The sequence below is a fragment of the Lissotriton helveticus genome, chromosome 11 (assembly GCF_964261635.1).
Source record: "Lissotriton helveticus chromosome 11, aLisHel1.1, whole genome shotgun sequence".
In the NCBI taxonomy this organism is placed as follows: Eukaryota; Metazoa; Chordata; class Amphibia; order Caudata; family Salamandridae; genus Lissotriton; species Lissotriton helveticus.
Genome location: NC_136072.1, coordinates 466581687 through 466599656, shown reverse-complemented (window position 1 = coordinate 466599656; position 17970 = coordinate 466581687). Strand labels below are relative to the sequence as shown.

The 17970-nt window shown below is 46.5% G+C and overlaps 1 protein-coding gene across 6 annotated transcripts in view; it reads right to left on the bottom strand.

Moving 5' to 3' along the window:
• Positions 1 to 17970, bottom strand: part of DGKD (diacylglycerol kinase delta) — a 977235-nt gene that overhangs the window by 690736 nt on the left and 268529 nt on the right. The window lies entirely within an intron of this gene.

The window sequence follows — 17970 nt, the reverse complement described above, 5'->3', positions numbered from 1 at the left end:
ATGTATAGTACCTCGGGCCCTGAGTTTTCCAAAATTTCTCCTGGTCGGTGACTTCAACATCCATGTAGATGATGTTGATTCTTCGGAAACGCGCAGACTGAGAGAGGTTTTCGAACTGGCACAGCTCAAACAATGGGTGTTTTCTCCAACTCATGCGGGAGGCCATCTCTTAGACCTAGTGTGTTCCAATTTTCCCATTAAGGTGCAAAGCGTAGAAAAAGTAACATGGTCGGATCATGATCTCGTCAGATTCTCGTGGGAGGTGGAAAACGTAGGCAGATCTGCCTTTGTACTGCCCGTCAGCAACCCCCAGAAGATCAACTTGGTTGAGTTCGGCCAGGAGCTATTAAAAACTCGCTTGATGCTCACCCCTGAAATAGATAAGATGGTTGATGATTTTAATGGGAGGGTGCTGCAGGCGGCGAATGCGTCTACTAAACACGCCACGATATCTAGGTTCCGGCACAGCCCTTCTCAACCTTGGTCTCGCCTGAGCTGAGGGTGTTAAAATTAGGGTGTAAAAAGCTAGAGCGTGTTTGGAGGCGTGGATATAGCCCAGACGCAAAAGCAGCTCTGCACCTAGCCCAAACAAATTACTACGCCGCTATTAAAATTGCCAAAGGGAACTATTATGCGGGGAGAATTGCCAAGGCGGAAAACAACAGCAGAGAAATTTTCTCTATCGTTAAAAGCTTTGTATCTCCGGCTGCTGAAACTACCATACTTCCGTCCTCTGTGCAATGGTGCGATGAGCTGTCTAACTTCTTTATAAATAAAATAGCAAAGATTCAGCAGGACTTACTCTCTGCGCGACCGGCGGACAGTTTAGAGGATGACCCCCCTACCCGGCCATGCCATTGTGTAACTCAACAGCTTACTAACTTCTCGATGGCTGCAGAGTGTGATGTCCTGCCCTTGCTTCAGTCCCTTAAATCTGGCTCTCCCTCCGACCCTTGTCCTGCCCGGGTACTCTCGGAAGTGGCCAGTACCGTTTGTAGGGATGTTACCCAGATAGTTAATCTCTCTCTCTCTTTAGCAGAGGTACCTGCTAAATGGAAGCAGGCAAAGCTCCTGCCGCTTTTGAAGAAACCTGGCCTGGATGCCACTGCTCCAGGAAACTACCGTCCCATTTCCCTTTTGCCCGCATTGGCTAAAATATGCGAGAAAGTAGTCTTTCGCCAACTGGAGAGTTTTGTAGAGTCCTCTAACGCTCTGCATCCAGCCCAGTCAGGCTTCAGAGCGGCCTATAGTACGGAGACGGCGCTGGTAGAGATGACCGAGTCGATTCGGGAGTGTCTGGACGGGGGCGGTAGAGCGGTCCTGATTTTGCTGGACCTCTCTGCCGCCTTCGATACCGTCCCCCACGCGCTCCTCATCGCCAGACTATCCACAATTGGCATTGGCGGCAATGTCCTAGCCTGGCTGTCCTCATTTCTTTCTGGGAGAACTCAGCAGGTCTGGATGCCACCCTATACCTCTGAGCCTAAACCACTTCGTACTGGGGTTCCACAGGGATCCACTCTTAGCCCCCTACTGTTCAACATTTACATCACCCCCCTGGTTTATCTAGCGGAACAGTACGGGGCTAAGATTATAGGGTATGCGGATGATACGCAGCTGCTCTTTACTTGGCCAGACGATCATTTGGACACTTCTATGGTCCAGCTCTGCCTGTCCTCAGTTTTTCGTTGGCTTACCCTGGCACAGTTAAAATGCAATGAGGATAAATCGGAGGTCCTCTATTATGGCTCCTTCCCTCCTGATTTCAGGAGCTCACTGTGGCCCCCGAATATTCCCTGCCCCAAGGTGATGGGCGGCCCTGCGAAAAATCTTGGGATCTGGTTTGGGGAGAATCTAAGATTTGAAGACCACATTAAGAAGTTATCCGGGACCTGTTTTGCTACCTTAAGAATGCTTAGAATTTTTTTTCCACTGCTTCCTAGAGAGGCAAGGGAGACTGTCGCTCGAGCGCTCATCTTAGCAAGGCTGGACTATGCGAATGCCTTGTTTAGTGGCATTCCTGCATATCTAGTTAAGCGTCTGCTGGTCACTCAGAATGCCGCTGTCCGTCTCCTTTGTAATGTCCCGAGATGGAAGAGCGCCCAATCTCATATGTCCAGCCTCCACTGGCTTCCCATACCACAACGCATTCTTTTCAAATCCCTAGTGCTATCATTTAGAGCCATTCACGATCAAGGACCTGCCTATCTGAAGAAGAGATTTACTCTCTATGCCCCTACAAGAGCTCTTAGATCGTCCTCTTTGTTTAAAATGACCCTTCCCCGGTTTAAGCGAACCAGGCTAGGAGGCCAGTCCATAGCTGTAGTAGCAGCCCGAGCTTGGAATGCCCTTCCCTTTCACTTACGTTCCAGCCAATGCTTAGCCCAGTTTAAGAAAAATCTCAAAACACATTTGTTTAAGAGTGTGACATAAGCTGATTTTCTGTTTGCTTTCCTTTTGCTCTTTCCTATCGCGCCAGGATACTCCCAAGTAACAGAGCGCGTTACAATACAATTTATACATACATACATACATACATAAGTAACATATTCAAAATGCTGCACTATTCCCATAGGAAATGAGAACAGAGAGGAAAAAAAGACATGAAGGAAAGAAAGATGGAAACAACTGGAGGGAGGGAAAGGGAGTGAAAGAGGGAAAGACCATAGGGGAAACAATGAGGACAAAATTGCAAAAGGGAAGATACCATGGTAATCTTCTATCCATAAAGCCTAGTCAGTAAATATTGAGAAACTAGAGAAGCACCAAGCTAGAGAATCTCAGAGAATATAAAAAGGATTCAGAAAAGAAGAGAAAAACAATGAGGGAGCTTTCACAGGAAAAGCAGCAGCATTCATGTTTGCACAGTGACATTTTATCACACTTGAATCATTTAACCCCTTCTTCTGGGGTTAGATATCTACTCAGCAGAACTGTAATCAGAAAAAGTAAGATTTTTTAACATCTCACAGCAAAAGGGCATATGAAAAACACAAGGTGTAAATGTATTTTGTGTTTTATTTTATATTTATTTATGTATGCGCTCTGGAGCCCGTTCATTGCTTAACATTTGTTGGCTTGATTGTCACTCTTATTTGCTGCCTTCTAATTGGACAGTGCGTACTGGCTTCCCTTTCTCTTCTCTTGGCTGGAGCATGGACCAACTACTGATTGCTTTAGCTTGAATGCTGTCCTTCTGCTGATCGCTCTGTGGTTGAGGTACTGTTTTATTTTTACTTCCCGGTCATCCTTGTTGAATCTCTTGCCATGTGTAGCTATGTTATACTATTCCACAGGCACTTCAAAGAAATCTTTTTCTCCTTAAAAATGGACGTACACTGTGAAAACAGAATTTAACTGCTTGTATTGTGACAACAGAAGTTAGCTGCTTTTAAATGTGTTTTAACTTAAGACATTGACATAGGTGCAATTGTTTTCTTTAGGATTTTTTGCCCAATGTCATATTTGTTTTCTTTTTCATATATGAGGAGATTAACTGATTTACTCCGACTCATAGAAGTGTTGTGCCGAGACCTAACAAGGATTGGCAAAGCCAATAGGTCTCACCTTTGAGACTATTGACTTTGTCATTACCTTTTATTCCTGCTGCACTGCAGCAGGAGCGTTCACTTGTAGCTATGCTGTATAGCATTGTGGCTGGTTTGCAGCATGGCTAAAATATAATATTTATAAACAAGCATTGGCAAAGACAATAGGTCTCTGCAATGGCGGAGCTCTAGCCATTGACGTTGTCTATGGTATAGATCGCATAGGATTAAATACAAACACATTGTCTATGGAAGTCCACACAGAAATACAGTCAACGGAATAGGTACTTTAGCATGCATTACACAGTTTCGGACTTCTCTCATACTGTATAGCCTTGTAAGGGTTACCATTATCAATGTAATACGTAGTAATAGAAAAATTATATATTAATTGTTGAAGAGTTTGGCCAGAATTGGGCATTGTATGACAACAATAGTATATCGTTATCTGCAACATTCTTGACTGTGATCTACAAAATGGGTGCAGTATTAAAAAGCGTTTCAGCGGTCATCAAAGCTGGAGCAGCGTGTGTACTAAGGCTGGTTCAGCCCAGTAGTCCTACTTCTGTGTCAATGCACAGGTGCTCTGTAGGAGGGATGACTGCGGCTTACTCTGATGAGGATGAGTATGAAGCATGGCTGGTGGAGTCTATACAGTTGTGAACAATAAGGGCGTCGATGTGAAACATTTCTTGAAGGGATGCATGTGCGCAACATAAGGGAAGATGGAATTTGTCATCACCAGGGGAGGGGGTCTGTCTCTTCGTGATAGTGGAGGTGGTGAACTGGGTTGTTGTACTGAGGTAATAAGCACAATGGGGGGTTCCTAGACCTAAAACATGCTCAAAAAAACTGACACGCCTCATTAAAGTTCCCAAACTGCTAGTTAAAAGAGGTGCACAGCGTAATGCTAAAGTCATTCTGTTCCAACGCCTCTGTGCAACCTCACACTGTACAATGGAGCAAAAAGATGCAGTTCTGCATCGTCATAACTGTCCAGAGAGCTCCAACCTGCAGACTAGCTTGTCTATTGCATCGCAACATTTATATATTGTGCTTACTACCCGTGTATCTCACTAAAGCACTCGTGTACATGGGTAGCATGAGACATCATATAGGTTGCCACTTGGTTTGAAGTGAGAACTGTTCCCAGAAAAATAAAAAAAAGTAGTCCAGATACAATGGCCTACAATGCCCACTGCATATGTTTAAATGTAGTTGAGCAATGGACTCAGGGAGGGCTAAACACCGGAAGAGGCATGACATATGGATGTCCTTGACAAATGAGGAGGAAGAAAAATGGAGCAACGATGATGCCAGCAAATGTACGAGTTACTTACCTTCGGTAACAGTGTATCTGGTAGAGACGATTCTAGCCGCAGATTCCTTAACGTAGAATTATCCCAAGGCGTGAGACTGGATCCGGCAAATTTTCTTTGCTTCATCATCTCCGCGCGCCGGAGGGGCGGTACCGCGTGACTCCACCCTGACATCATCCGCGGGAGTGACGTCAGCGAGTTCACATAAGCCCCACCCTGGCACGCCGGCGTCAGTTTTGTTCGGAGAACTTTTCCGCGCCACAACGCGGAGCCATCACAAACAAAACTGTTAGAATAGGGGAACAGTGTGCGAAAAAACAGAGAAAACAAAAAGGAAAGAAGCAAATGGTGAGGAGCAGCACCATTTGGGGACGTGCCAGGCACTGTGGCACCTAAGTCATAGAGGGAAAAGCAGAGCACAGATAATGCAATGCAACCTTGCAAGGAAATAAGACATTCCCCCTGGAGATAGAAACAACATGTGAAACAATGTTGGAGCACACTAAAGAAGCCTGCAACCACAGTCCATTAACAGCGAAGGACAAGAAGTCCAGAAGAGTAACGACAAATTACCCAAAGACAACACCATCAAGGAAAGTCGCATCACTTGAAAAGAGCTAAGGCCAAGGCCCAGCCAAGAGACCCCAACTCAAAGACTGTACATGAGTCAGAAAAGTCAAGCAGTTAAAAAGGAGAAAAGTATGAGTAGGCCCCACACTGGAACACCAGGGTGTAGGGATGCAGAAGTACACATGAACCTACTAATCAATTACCCGAAAGGAAGGAGTGGAAACAAACAAACAAATAGAACAAAACATCCAGCTAGGGAGGAAGTGAAAGAGGACACTCGCAAAAGACAAACCACCCAGAGGCAGGCGAGTGCAGAGGACCAAGCTAAGGGTCCTCGCAGAATGGGGAGGAATGGGGGGGGGGTGGTCATGAAGGAATCTGAGGCTAGAATAGTCTCTACCAGATACACCGTTACCGAAGGTAGCTCGTACATCTGATAGAGACTACTAGTCGCAGATTCCTTAACGTAGAATAGATACCCTAGATAAACCCAGAAGGGAGGAGCAGGGCCAGCAAGAGAGACCCCCAGGAGGAAGAACACAGAGCTCCAGCAGGGGGTGTAGAAAGGGGACAGGAAGTGCGGCCCGGCCTCCACCAAGCAGAGGGAGGCCAGGACGAAGGAGGTCCGGACACCCCAAGCTCAGCCAAGAGACCAGCGGCATCCGCCAGAGAGCCCTGAAGGGACAGACAATGGCAGAGGAGTATATAGGAAGATAGAATCACTCCAAGACTCCAAGGAGAAGAGGTAGATACGGAGGCAAAGCCCTCCACCGGAAGACACACACACACAGTGAAGGGAACAGCTGACCAGGCCACAGCCTTGCGACCACAGACAAGGCTGAACAGCACCACAGCCAAGAAAGGCAAGCAGGAGAAGAAAGACGCAGTCGCGCAAGGCTCCAGCAGAACAAGAGGTAGGCACAAGGACCCTCGCCAGGACCCCCAGCCGCAGACCAAAAAGAGCAGGCGGGCGCAGCCGGCAGTTGGCAAGATCCACGAAGCCAAGCGCCCAGACCGAGCCGAGCTCAAGGCAAAAACAAGGCCTGGGAAATCCAGAATGACCTCAAGGAGACCGTTCTGGACAGTACCGACCACGAAGAAGTGGGACCAGCTAGAAAGTAGAAGAGAAAAACGGAGGACGAACCGAGCAGTCAACCATAACACAGGAAAATACCTTCCCTGCAACACCAGACAGAGGACCAGGCCGAAACGCCGGACAAGAAGGGGGGTAGAAACACCATAGCACAACGCTGCAGATGGCATGCCAAAGCTGGTCTAGCGGTGCAGTGGAGATTGAGAACGACAGAACTTGGAGCAGCACAAGCTACGCCCAGACACGAGCAAAGAAACCGCACTAGCGGAATACAGCGATGCCAGGAGCGGTCAGGAAACCAGAAAGGGGAGTCCACACCCACCCAGCATAGGACAGAGCTATACAATAGCTACAAGTACCCCACTTAGGGTATGACACGTCCCAAAGTAAACATGGGAACCGCTCTTAGGGAAAAAATCCTGCATTAGAGAACAAGAACATAAGACTTGCGGCAGGAACCACAGACGGCTTAGCAATCAGTCAAAAAATACACACTTGCTAAAACGGCTGAACCAGCAGCCAACAGAATAGAGGGGCCAACCAAGGGACCTCGAAGGCACATCAAATCACACAGAATATATAAATGGCCCACTCAAAAACAGCAGATTCCAAGAGCAGGTGGGATAAAGCCTCCCATCAGGCTTGGAAGATCAACAAGCCAGCCTACGGAGGGGGAGGCAGACGAAGTCCTGCAAGGAGACGCTGAATGGCTGAGTCCGCATGAGTGTTAAACAAAAGGACCCCATCAAAGGGCAGGTCAACCAGACGCTCCCTAATTTTTTCAGGAAAAACAGCATCCTACAGCCAAGCATGGCAACGGAGAGCCACGGAAGTGGCCATAGCACGGCCGAGAGCATCGGCAACATCCAAGGTCGCACAGAGGATAAACGCAGCCAACTCCCGACCATCCAACACATGGTGCCGTAGATCAGCATGGGCACCCTCATGGGAGACATGAGAAAGAAGGGACTCCGCCGAATCCCACAGGCTGGAGGTAGCCTTAGCCAACACACAAAGAGTGTTGAGCGCCCGCAAAGCAGCACTGGATGAAGCGAAGATGTTACGCCCACAGGAATCCAACCACCGGGCCTCCCGAGACGGAAGAAACAACACCATAGGCAAGGACGGAGAGGCAGTCTGCAGAAGAGAGCCTTGAGTAGAGGGGTGGAAGGAAAGGCAAACCGGGTCGTGCGGCACAGGACGATGCAGGAGCGGCTGAGGAACCGGATCACCCGTGGCAGGACATCCCCAAGCACCCAAAAGCGATTTATGGAGCGCCGCTTCAAAAGGAAGGAACAGCTCCCGTCCACCAGAGCCCTGGTGGAGAACCTCCAAGAGATTATCTATAGAGAAAGGGGTGACAGGCTTGCCCATCCGCAAAATGCCAGAAGCCATGGGAATAGCCCGAACGAAGGCGACACTGGCCTCCGTAGGGTGCTGCGGGGGAGAAAGCAATTCCTTCGTGGGTGACGGCTGCAAACTGAGCCCTCCATTCCCAAGTGCAGCTATAGGGGGGAGCGGCCAGCCCCAGAATGGTGGGGGTCCACGGACGAGTGGGGAACCTGAGGGGACCCCGGGGAGTGTGGAGAAGCCAGTGGAGGGTCCAACCGCAGACTGCCGAAAGGAGGGGCCAAGGGCTTAGGCCGCGGGACGGCGAGGAGCCCTCCCTGGAAGATGCCAGTGAAAAGGAAACAATGCAGCGTCCTGTCTCCGGAGAGGAAGAAACCAGCAGATGACAAACCTCCGGGGAGGAGGGAACCTCCTCAGAAGACGAATCACGGACCAGACGCCGGCACGGCACCGTGGAATCCGCCACAGGCGCGATGCCGACTGGCACCGGATAGGGCTCCTCCTCCACGTGCTCCCTAGGAGAATGGGGCGGGGTCAAAGCCGGTGCGGCTAAGGAACGGCACCAAAAAGGCACCAGCTCGACCTTACTCGGGCAGCCGCATGCAGAGAGGACCGAGGGGAACTTGGGAAAGCACCCCAGGCTCCGCCCTCTACCTGCGGCAGTGCCAAGGCCAGGGAGGATAGCCTCCAGCGCCAAAACTATACCTGCTGAGCCTCTGGAAAGGCAGCCGCCTGCTCCGAGGGGGACTCGGGGCCAAGCCCTGAGTCCCGGCAACCTCCTGCGATGCCACAGGGAGCCCCATAGGGATGTGCGGCAAGGCAGGGATGCCACGGGTCAAAGAGCAGAGCCCAGAAGGACCACCCCTCAACGACACCACCCTCTTACAACCTGAAGCTGAAACCTTCGGCACCGTGGCCAAAGCCACCGGCGACTCCGCGGAAGGCCCCCGCGAGGCAAGGGTTCCGCGGACGTCTCAGGAGGTGGAGGAGGGGCCAAAGAAGCCTGCAGATCTGCAGCATAGGCTGTCATTTGGGCCCTAGTCGCCCGACGCCGGGAAACGGCAGATAGGGTGGCACGACTGGCGGGGGCGCGCGACCCAAGGGGAGCCCGCGCCCTCCGCCGAACGAGGACAAGACCTCTGAGACAAACTACAGGACCTACCAGCTGGCGAGCGACGCCCTTGGGGCCATGGCGCGGGGCGATGCCGCAGACGGATTCGGCGGTTCCTGGCCTCCGAGGTAGGGGACGGACACTGGGATGACACCGACTTGGACAAGCGGGCCGACAGCAATTTCATCCGGCTCTCCCGCCGGGACTTCGGTTGAAGGTGCTGACAAGCTTTGCAGTCTGTAGAGTCATGGTGCTCGCCCAAACACCACATACATATCAGGTGAAGGTCAGACATCGACATCTGGCGTGCACACTCCATACCCGACTTGAAGTCCGAAGGAATTCGCACACTGTTCCACTAACCAAAACATGAAAAAAAGGCCTGAAAAACAGGTCAGGAAAAGATCCGGATCCGCGTTGCACGCGGAAAAGAGAAAAACTGATGTCGGCGCGCCGGGGTTGGGCTTATGTGACCTCACTGATGTCACGGCCGCAGAGTAAGTCAGGGCGAGTTACGCGGTACCACCCCCCCCCCCCCCCCCCCCCCCAGCGCGCGGAGATGCTGGCGCAAAGAAAATTTGCCGGACCGAGTCTCACGTCTGGGGATAATTCTACGTTAAGGAATCTGCGGCTAGTAGTCTCTATCAGATAAGAAGCTTATGGGCGGTCTGTAAGCCCACAATGTAGATACAGCATGTCTCGGTTCAAGACCGGTCATGCACGCCATCTACAGCCGAGACATAAAAAGGAGATCAGAGCAGATTTTCAAGTACTTAGTAGTTGAATTCCCACAGTAGTGCTGATTAGTTGCTGGTGTTCCAGAAATTTGTTAAAAATGAATTACACTCCCTGATTTTTGTCAGAAGGGGAGAGAGTCTCATGTTGTCTGGAACAAAGGCAATAGGCAATCACCCGCCCTTTGAATAATTTCAGTTTATTCGTAAAACTGACCTTACAACGTGTGGAAGAAAATCTGTCACATGGGATAAGTATGCCACAGCAAGTACACTCCTCCAAATTATGCCCTGCAAAATATTTGGGCCCAGCAATCATGAATCCTGGTCCTGTTGGCTAATCACCCAAAGGTGTTGAGGACCAACCCCTACCACATCTGATGGTGAGCAGCTCCACAATGTATCCACACCACAGGAGGCAACCAACGGGAACAGTACACAACTAAAAATGTTTTACTTATTGATTTCCGATAATCAGCTGGTGCATTACATTACAGCTTTAAATGGCAGACACCATCACTTCGTTTTGTATCCCAGTGAGAGTGATTTTCCTATAAAGTCTGCTCAAGTTCCCGGATACTGTGAAAGAAACTAGTACTTGCAGTGGCATTGTTTTAGATCAATCAGTTTCAGACCTCAACACGATTGGTAATTTAGGACTTAGAGCCTTAAGTAAAAACAGAACACTGAGCTAACTCTCCTTATTGATCGGCTAAAGTCCAGTCTGAACCCATCCCACACATCCATGTGTTTCTATAGTATTATATATTACAAAAGAAACAAGGGAACCCAAAGGCAATATGGCAGGGACATCGGGTGCGTAGATTGTTACTAAAGACAATGGTCCCTAGACAATAACGATTATGAAGCAATCTAATAAACATATGCTAGATAGACAATATTTTCTTTGTCCAGCCGGACAGAATTACATTTTTTTTTAAATAGGCTTTGTGAAGAGGAATCTGGTTGACAGACTTCAATTACAAGTAACTTCTGTTATTGATACACACCACTCTGTGGCCCATAAGTTTAATTAAAGAAGACACCTTCCACTGCCATTGCGCCCTGCACCAGCACAACCTCTGGCATATATTACCGGAATGTCTAATATTATTTGCACACAGGCATGATTATAATTACTGTCCTGAGGATGATCCCATGTGTTCCGATTAGGGATCGAAACGTCATCGACACTGCATGTACCATATGTATCAAAATGTTGTGGATTACAATGTTACTTTCATGTAATTTAAGTCTGTCAACCAGTATGGAATACAGACTGCTTCCCCTTGCCTGAACCCCCCCCCCTCTTGCCCACTTTTATGTTGTCGGTATTTGTTTGTGAGTTGGACGCAGGTTGTGTCCCACTTGTATTTATGACCGATTCCTCTTCACAAAGCCTATTTAAAAAATTAAATTCTGTCCGGCTGGACAAAGAACATATTGTCTACCTAGCATATGTTTATTAGATTGCTTCATAATCGTTATTGTCTAGGGACCATTGTCTATAGTATTATATAGCACAAACTCGATCTGAAGGAATTGGAGTGCTTTTACATGAGCACCAGTTACATTACACAAGGACACATTCATTTTTGGTAGGAGTGGGAACATTAAGTGATTTTTCCGGAATCACAGGATGTTGAGCTGATGCCAAGACTCAAACCTTTTTCCCAAGCTTTAAAGTCAGCAAGTCTGGACATTACGCCACCTTCTCTCCCCCAAGAGATTGGATTTCTTGTTACAACTGTACTAGCAATGTCTCCAGGCACCAAGTCTCCCTTTCCTGCTATGCTACGGGCTAGCACAGATGAATGTGAAGTGGGTTCACAAAAGCAGAAATGTGCACAACCAGTAGCCAAGTAAGGCAACCATGGGCTTTGATGCAAACATGGAAAATGGGTCCCTATATGTGACCCTACACTTCCAGTCTGTCTTAATCTTGCAGGTTGCCACTGTTTCCTATCTTTTTCGGCCTCCTTTCACCCTTTTCTGCCCCTCGTAATTTCTTAGTCTGGTTTAAGGCTGATGATGAAAAAAAAATCCATTCATGTGGCAAACTCTCTTCCAACCCTAGTGGCTTTTTAAAGAGGCTGGCCTGTGTAGAAATGTTAGGGTCCAGTTTTATACTGAAACCATATCATATGCAAATGAATTGCGTCAGCTTTGTTTTAAAGGGTTGGCAAATGTACGAGAGGCAGCTGCCCATTACAAGTCTGTTCTGTTCTTGTGCCTTTCAATGGACTTGTCGCCACTCTGACGACAAACTTTCATATGTGGCATCACAGCACTGATCAACAAGGGCAATTTGGATACAATGAATGCAACTAAACTTGTATGAAAGCAAAGGCCTAAATGCCCTTCTAGGTATATGTGCCCTAAGAATACCCTCTTTCAAATGGTTAGTGCACGAGCAGCTAAGAATTCTTAGATGGTGAAGAAGAGATTCTTGCATGAGCGGTCTGTGAGATGTCAACATTTTTGAATTTGGAGTGTATGTTTCTGCATACATTCCAAGGAAACTTCGGCTTCTGAAAAAGTAGAAGACTAGACACAAAACTCATTTTCAACCTGTACTATACCTCAAATTACATTAGCCAGGATCTGTGACTGTTTGGGATAAAGGCAACTTTTCTTTACCAAAAGCCTACATTTTTTTCACCTTAGGGCATGGTTGGAAGTGAGAACACAGTTCAGAAAAATAAAACAGTGGTCCTGAAACAATGCCCTACAATGCCAGCTGCGTATGTTTAAATGTAGTTGCATGGTATGCTCGGGGAGGGCTAAACACCCGAAGAGGCATGACATATGTATGACCCTGACAAATGGGGAGGACGAAAAATGGAGCAAAGATTGTGCTAGCAAATCGGAAGCCTATGGGAAGGGTGTAAGCCCACGATGTGAAAACAGCATGTCTCGGTTCGAGAGAGTGCATGTGTGCTGTCTAGAGCCTTGAAGACCTCTAAAGCAGTTGTTGCATCCAACAACAGTGCGCTTTTAAAAATAAAAAAGGGCATTAGTCCTGGCTGTATCCTAGCTCTATTTTAAATTCGTTTTAACTACATTGCAAAGCATCTGCACTGCTGTACAGCATGGCTACAAAACATTGCCAAAGTCAATTGTTCTCATAGGCAAGCCATATTGGCTTTGCCAGTGTTTGTTTCTATTCTGCCTACGGACGACCACTTACATCAATTAAGCCATAACTGAAGATCTTCAAAAGAAATGATCAGAAAGCTGATGTAGATGCAAAAATTATATAGAATTGATATGTATATACAAGTTTTATGGGATGTAACATTTGGGAGCATCGGGAGAAGTGTGAAACACCGGCCAGGGCTGATGACTCCGTAGCATCGGGCTCACGGTTCGTTCACCGGCAGCATCCCAGCCCAGCACCATGTGACTCAGGGCAATAGCTCGCTTAATTTTCCCGACGGCCCCCAGCGCCTTGAGGTCCTTAGGGGTGATCCATTTACGCTTTAAAAATACCGGGTTGCTCTACATGGAGCAATAAGTAGAAAAACGGCCACAAGTGTTTTTTCTCTCCAGGTTTCCAGGTTGTGCCCATTATGGAAGTAGCACAAATAACACTCCTAGGCAGTTTTGCATGTGGAGATGACCGGACAATTCAGTGCGCTAAGAGGAATATCTGCTCAAAAAAGGTCACAGAAACCGTTTTCGTATTTTATTTCCAATTAAAAACTGCAAAACTCGTAATCTATTTTTACCAACCATTTATTTTTTACACTGGACTCTACAGCAGCTCTAAGAATGAGGTTATTAGTCTAACGTTGTTGCTTCCTCCTAGTATTCTTCTTAAGGGTTCCATCTCCTGTGAATACTTTCCTGAGTTTGCTTTCGCAGCAGTTGTGGAGAACTTCCCAGCCATGTCCCTCATGTACCAGGGTGTCAGAAGCTGCATATACATAAAACTATTAAAATAATTCAGGATTTTGAGGCTTGGACTTGTCTTGTAAGAATATTATTTTTTTAAATAAAATGTACACATAATAAGCATACCTGATTGACCTTCTGGATACTGTGTTCATCCATTAGTCAGTTAAATTGTAATTCATATTTTGCTTGAGCTCACTACAGCATACAGCCCAGTTCTCTTGAGCCAATGGCTCCCTACACTGTTAATAACAATACGATATGGCAAGTAGGCCTGTGCGTGATTTTTTTAGTACTTTGTTTTTCACTTTTACAAACTTCAATTTCATTTTTTTTTCTTTTTGTGAGACCCTGGGAGCTCCACACAAACTACTGCTGGGTGACAGTGAAACGTGAAGTGCACTGCATTGCGGGCACTGCGTCTGCTGCAAATTTTTTTCAACGACGGTCGCCCGATTTATTTCAACACTTCAGCCACTGTTGAACACTAAAATGTGACCTGTGCACTGACAGCCATCTTTGAATACTTTTTTCTCAGTCTTTACCATTTCTTGACAGTCCTGAGATGACCGACACATTTATCCTTCATGTTGGCCATATTGGAATGCAAGACAATGGGAAAAAAACATTAAAAGGTTGCCACTAATGCACATCTTTGAATCCTTTTCCCCATACTTTACCTTTCCCATTTAGCAGGCATGTTGAGACCAACGTGAAACAATGTGATGGAACATTAAACAGCTGGATATTAAAGGGAAGAAACAACCAACATTGCCAAAGCTCATTAAAAGTGTTAATAGGTGAATAAGAATACAGTTCCTGCTCAAAGTGTTCCTTAATTTCTTTGCACTTTAAATGCTTGCTGCAATTCTGGGTATATGACAATAATTAATTATAACATTTAACCTTTTAAAATGCAAAGGAAGTATACTGTTGAAGTCAAGTTCTGATTAAGAAAAAACATGAAGGCTGGCTGTTGGAGAGAGAAGTTCTATGTCAGACTTGGTTGCCTAGTAGAACCGACAGCCTTTAAAATAATCAGGAGCCTCTAAGCAGCCACCATTAGGTTGGAAACCAAATAATTTAGAATGCCTATGCTGCTCTATCCATTATTGGAAATACTGAACGACAAATTTTAAAGCTATATGGAATGTGATTGTCAACGTCCCCCAGACACAAACCTGCTAATTCTATGTACTGAGAATTCCAGGGATGTTTTCCGCCCTCAAAAATGCCTTAAAATTATAATCAGTGGAATGCTTGATTTCTTCAACAATAGTCTCACTAGGGTTAGGTCACAAGCTAATAGATGCTGGCAGATGATGGGAAACGTTACTGTAGATTGAAACAAGAGATCTTGGTTCACCGATACCCAGGTAGGCGAGTGTGGTAATATATGAAAGCTGAACAGGAAAATCTATCTTTGTCGAGGGAATCAAGAGTGCATGCCACAGAGATAACTTATTTTTATGATGAGTATGGACAGAAAGTTGGCATGGTTACATTCTCACAGGTCACAGACTCACGTTTTTCAAAAGACATTTGATCAAACCAAAGTGAAAAACAGTGCACATTACTTTCTTCTACTGCCAGTTCTCAGCCCAAGCGTCCCCCATTTTCCAGGATTGTAGGAAGTTCAGAAAGGACAACTAGGTCTGGCAGCAAAAGCACAAAATTAATTTTAAAAATGTAAGCTAGGGAGAAAGCACGGCTCTTCCATGGCCAGGCACTTCAAGCTTCAAACTTGCAGTTTTCTGCTCCCCAGTATTTGTACAGGAGGTGGCAGGCAGAGGCAGCTCAGATGAACACATGGTTGTTAGTACACAGCTGATGTAATAGTCTGAGGATCACCAGTATAAGAGTCATTGTCATCATTAACTTAACTTATTCGTACTTCCAGTCCACCAGACTTGCAAGAGAATTTAACATCGGTATCTCATTTATGAGACGAACAAAGGAACTAATAAAAGCCTAATTAATCAGAAGAAGACCCAATCTCTCTGGGAATCCTGTGTCCCAGCTTCTTATCACAGACCGAAGACTATCTTAACTGGAGCCATACTTCTAAATAAATAAGTAAATAAATACCATTGCCAATCGAGAAGATGGGAAGAAAGAGCAAGAAAAGAAAGGTTTCCACTACAACTGAAATCCCACAATGTCCACAGAAGGAACAATAAGATCCAGCAATTACTTCAAAGAGGAGGGACTGATATTATAACAAGACCCACAATGCGAATGTCCAGAAACACTACAAAGTAAAATCCTTGTGGAAAAAGAAAGAAGGCCTATACACAATTCACAGACCTTGCAGACTTGTTAGAAGGGGGTTTACCACATGGGATTGTCGTGAAACTTTGTGAATAGAAAGGAAAAATTAATCCGCAGGAACTGGGACACCACCTGAAGGGAAAATCACTGGAGCAGAAACCTGCACATTTACCAAAGGACCATCTGCCTATTAGGGACTGAATTTCTCAAAGGTTATGTTCATAATGAAGAAGACTAATACAGAAGGCCTCCTTTCGTGCTATAGCTGCTTGTTTGCATACCTGTGGAAGAAAGCCACATAACTTATCTGAGTGTTCTGTTTTCTAAAGGGGAATACAAATCAAAACCATGAGCGGGCTTTGATCCAAAGGGGGCGCCCCACCTGACAAGCAGCCAAGCTAATGTAAACGCCCAGCCAGGATTTTTCTGTAGGAAGTATAGTTGATCTTCAAAGTTCGTAAGGAGTTCGATTAATCAACAGGAACATAAACTTCAGCTTAAAGGACCACAGGAAATTAAGTCATCCTACTTAAACCACTAAGTTCCAAACAACAGTTCTCACAAAAGACAGAGAGGTATTCTTAAGTGGATCAAAGATGGTGCTCCTGGAAAAGAATGTCAATGGCTGAAGACCCACCAGTGGCTTCCAACCGTGGATATAGAGCTAGCCCAAGGCCCTGACCTCGTTGAGGAACCTTGAGTGTCAGGTGATGCAGCAACATCTAAAATTGTTGATAAGGGCTGCCCTACAATTCCATGCCTTGAGCTGCTTAGAAGAGCCATGTGAACCCTCTTTTTTGTTGAAAGGCACATCGGGGTCTGCTTCAAGGTACCAAAGTATTGGCTCTTAAGAATGTAAAGGACCTAGAAAAGGACATGTTACCCTGAAGTTTACTTGAGGAATGAGGTCTGTGCATGGTCCTGTGCTACATATGAAGATAAGGAACTGCTAGTTCTGATCTCTCAAGCAGTTCCACCCCATTGAGCTATCAGCCATCCCGTGTAACAATACCAGTTCTAGCTTGGTTCCCATTTGTGATGGTGTATAATTGACCTAAACTTGGATTTGCCTGGTTCAGTTGTTTAATTTCTCATTTTGTAGAGATTAACCGAAGTCTGAAGAGGAATCTCAATTAGGTGATTGGAACAACACAAAGAGGGCTTTGGTGTTATGTTATAATGATTTGTTTAGGGCACTAATCTCCCGAGAGGGTATCTAGGCGCCTGGACAGATGTGTAGGTGTGTGGTCACCCAAGGTGCTTATACAAAGAGCCAGGTCTTCAGCTTCTTGCAGTACACAAAAAGTGAGGAGGAAGCTCTGATGTTTGAGAGAGGTCGTTCCATGTCTTGGGTGTGATGTAGGAGAACGAGCAACCTGCAGTTTTGATTTTGCAGATGCTGGAAATATGTGCAAGTAACAGCAAGGCAAAGCATAGGTGCTTGATGGGTTAACAGTGTATGCGGCTGTTCAGGTATTCTGGTGCTGTGTTGTGAAGGGCTTTGTATATGTGTGCGAGATGTTTAAATTGGTTGGCCTTGTGAATGGGGAGCCAGTGAAGCATCGTGAGGTGCGGCGTGATGTGGGTGAGGCGTGGGAGATCAAGTTTGAGCCTTACAGAAGTATTCTGGATGGTTTGGAGTCTGTGTAGGAGTTGTTTGGAGATTCTGACGTAGAGAGGGTTGCCGTAGTCCAACCTGCTGGTGATGAGTGCCTGTGTGATGCCGAGTCTGGTGCTCCCGAGGCAACCATTTGAAGATGTTTTGTAGTATGCATAGAATGTGGAAGGAGGTGCACACTGCATTGACTTGACCTGTCATGTTGAGCTTGTCATCTAGGATTATCCCTATATTTCTTGCGTGATCGGTGGGTTTGGGCGTTGGTCCTAACTCAGACTGCCACCAGGTGGAGTCCCATGGTGCGGTCTTGTTACCGAAGACAAGTACTTCAGTCTTCTTGGAGTTGAGCTGCATGCAGTTGGTTCACATCCAGTCTGCTACCATTCTCATGCAGTTGGTGAAGTTGGTTCTGGTGGTGGTTGTCTTGTCAATCAGTGAGAGGATGAGTTGGGTATCATC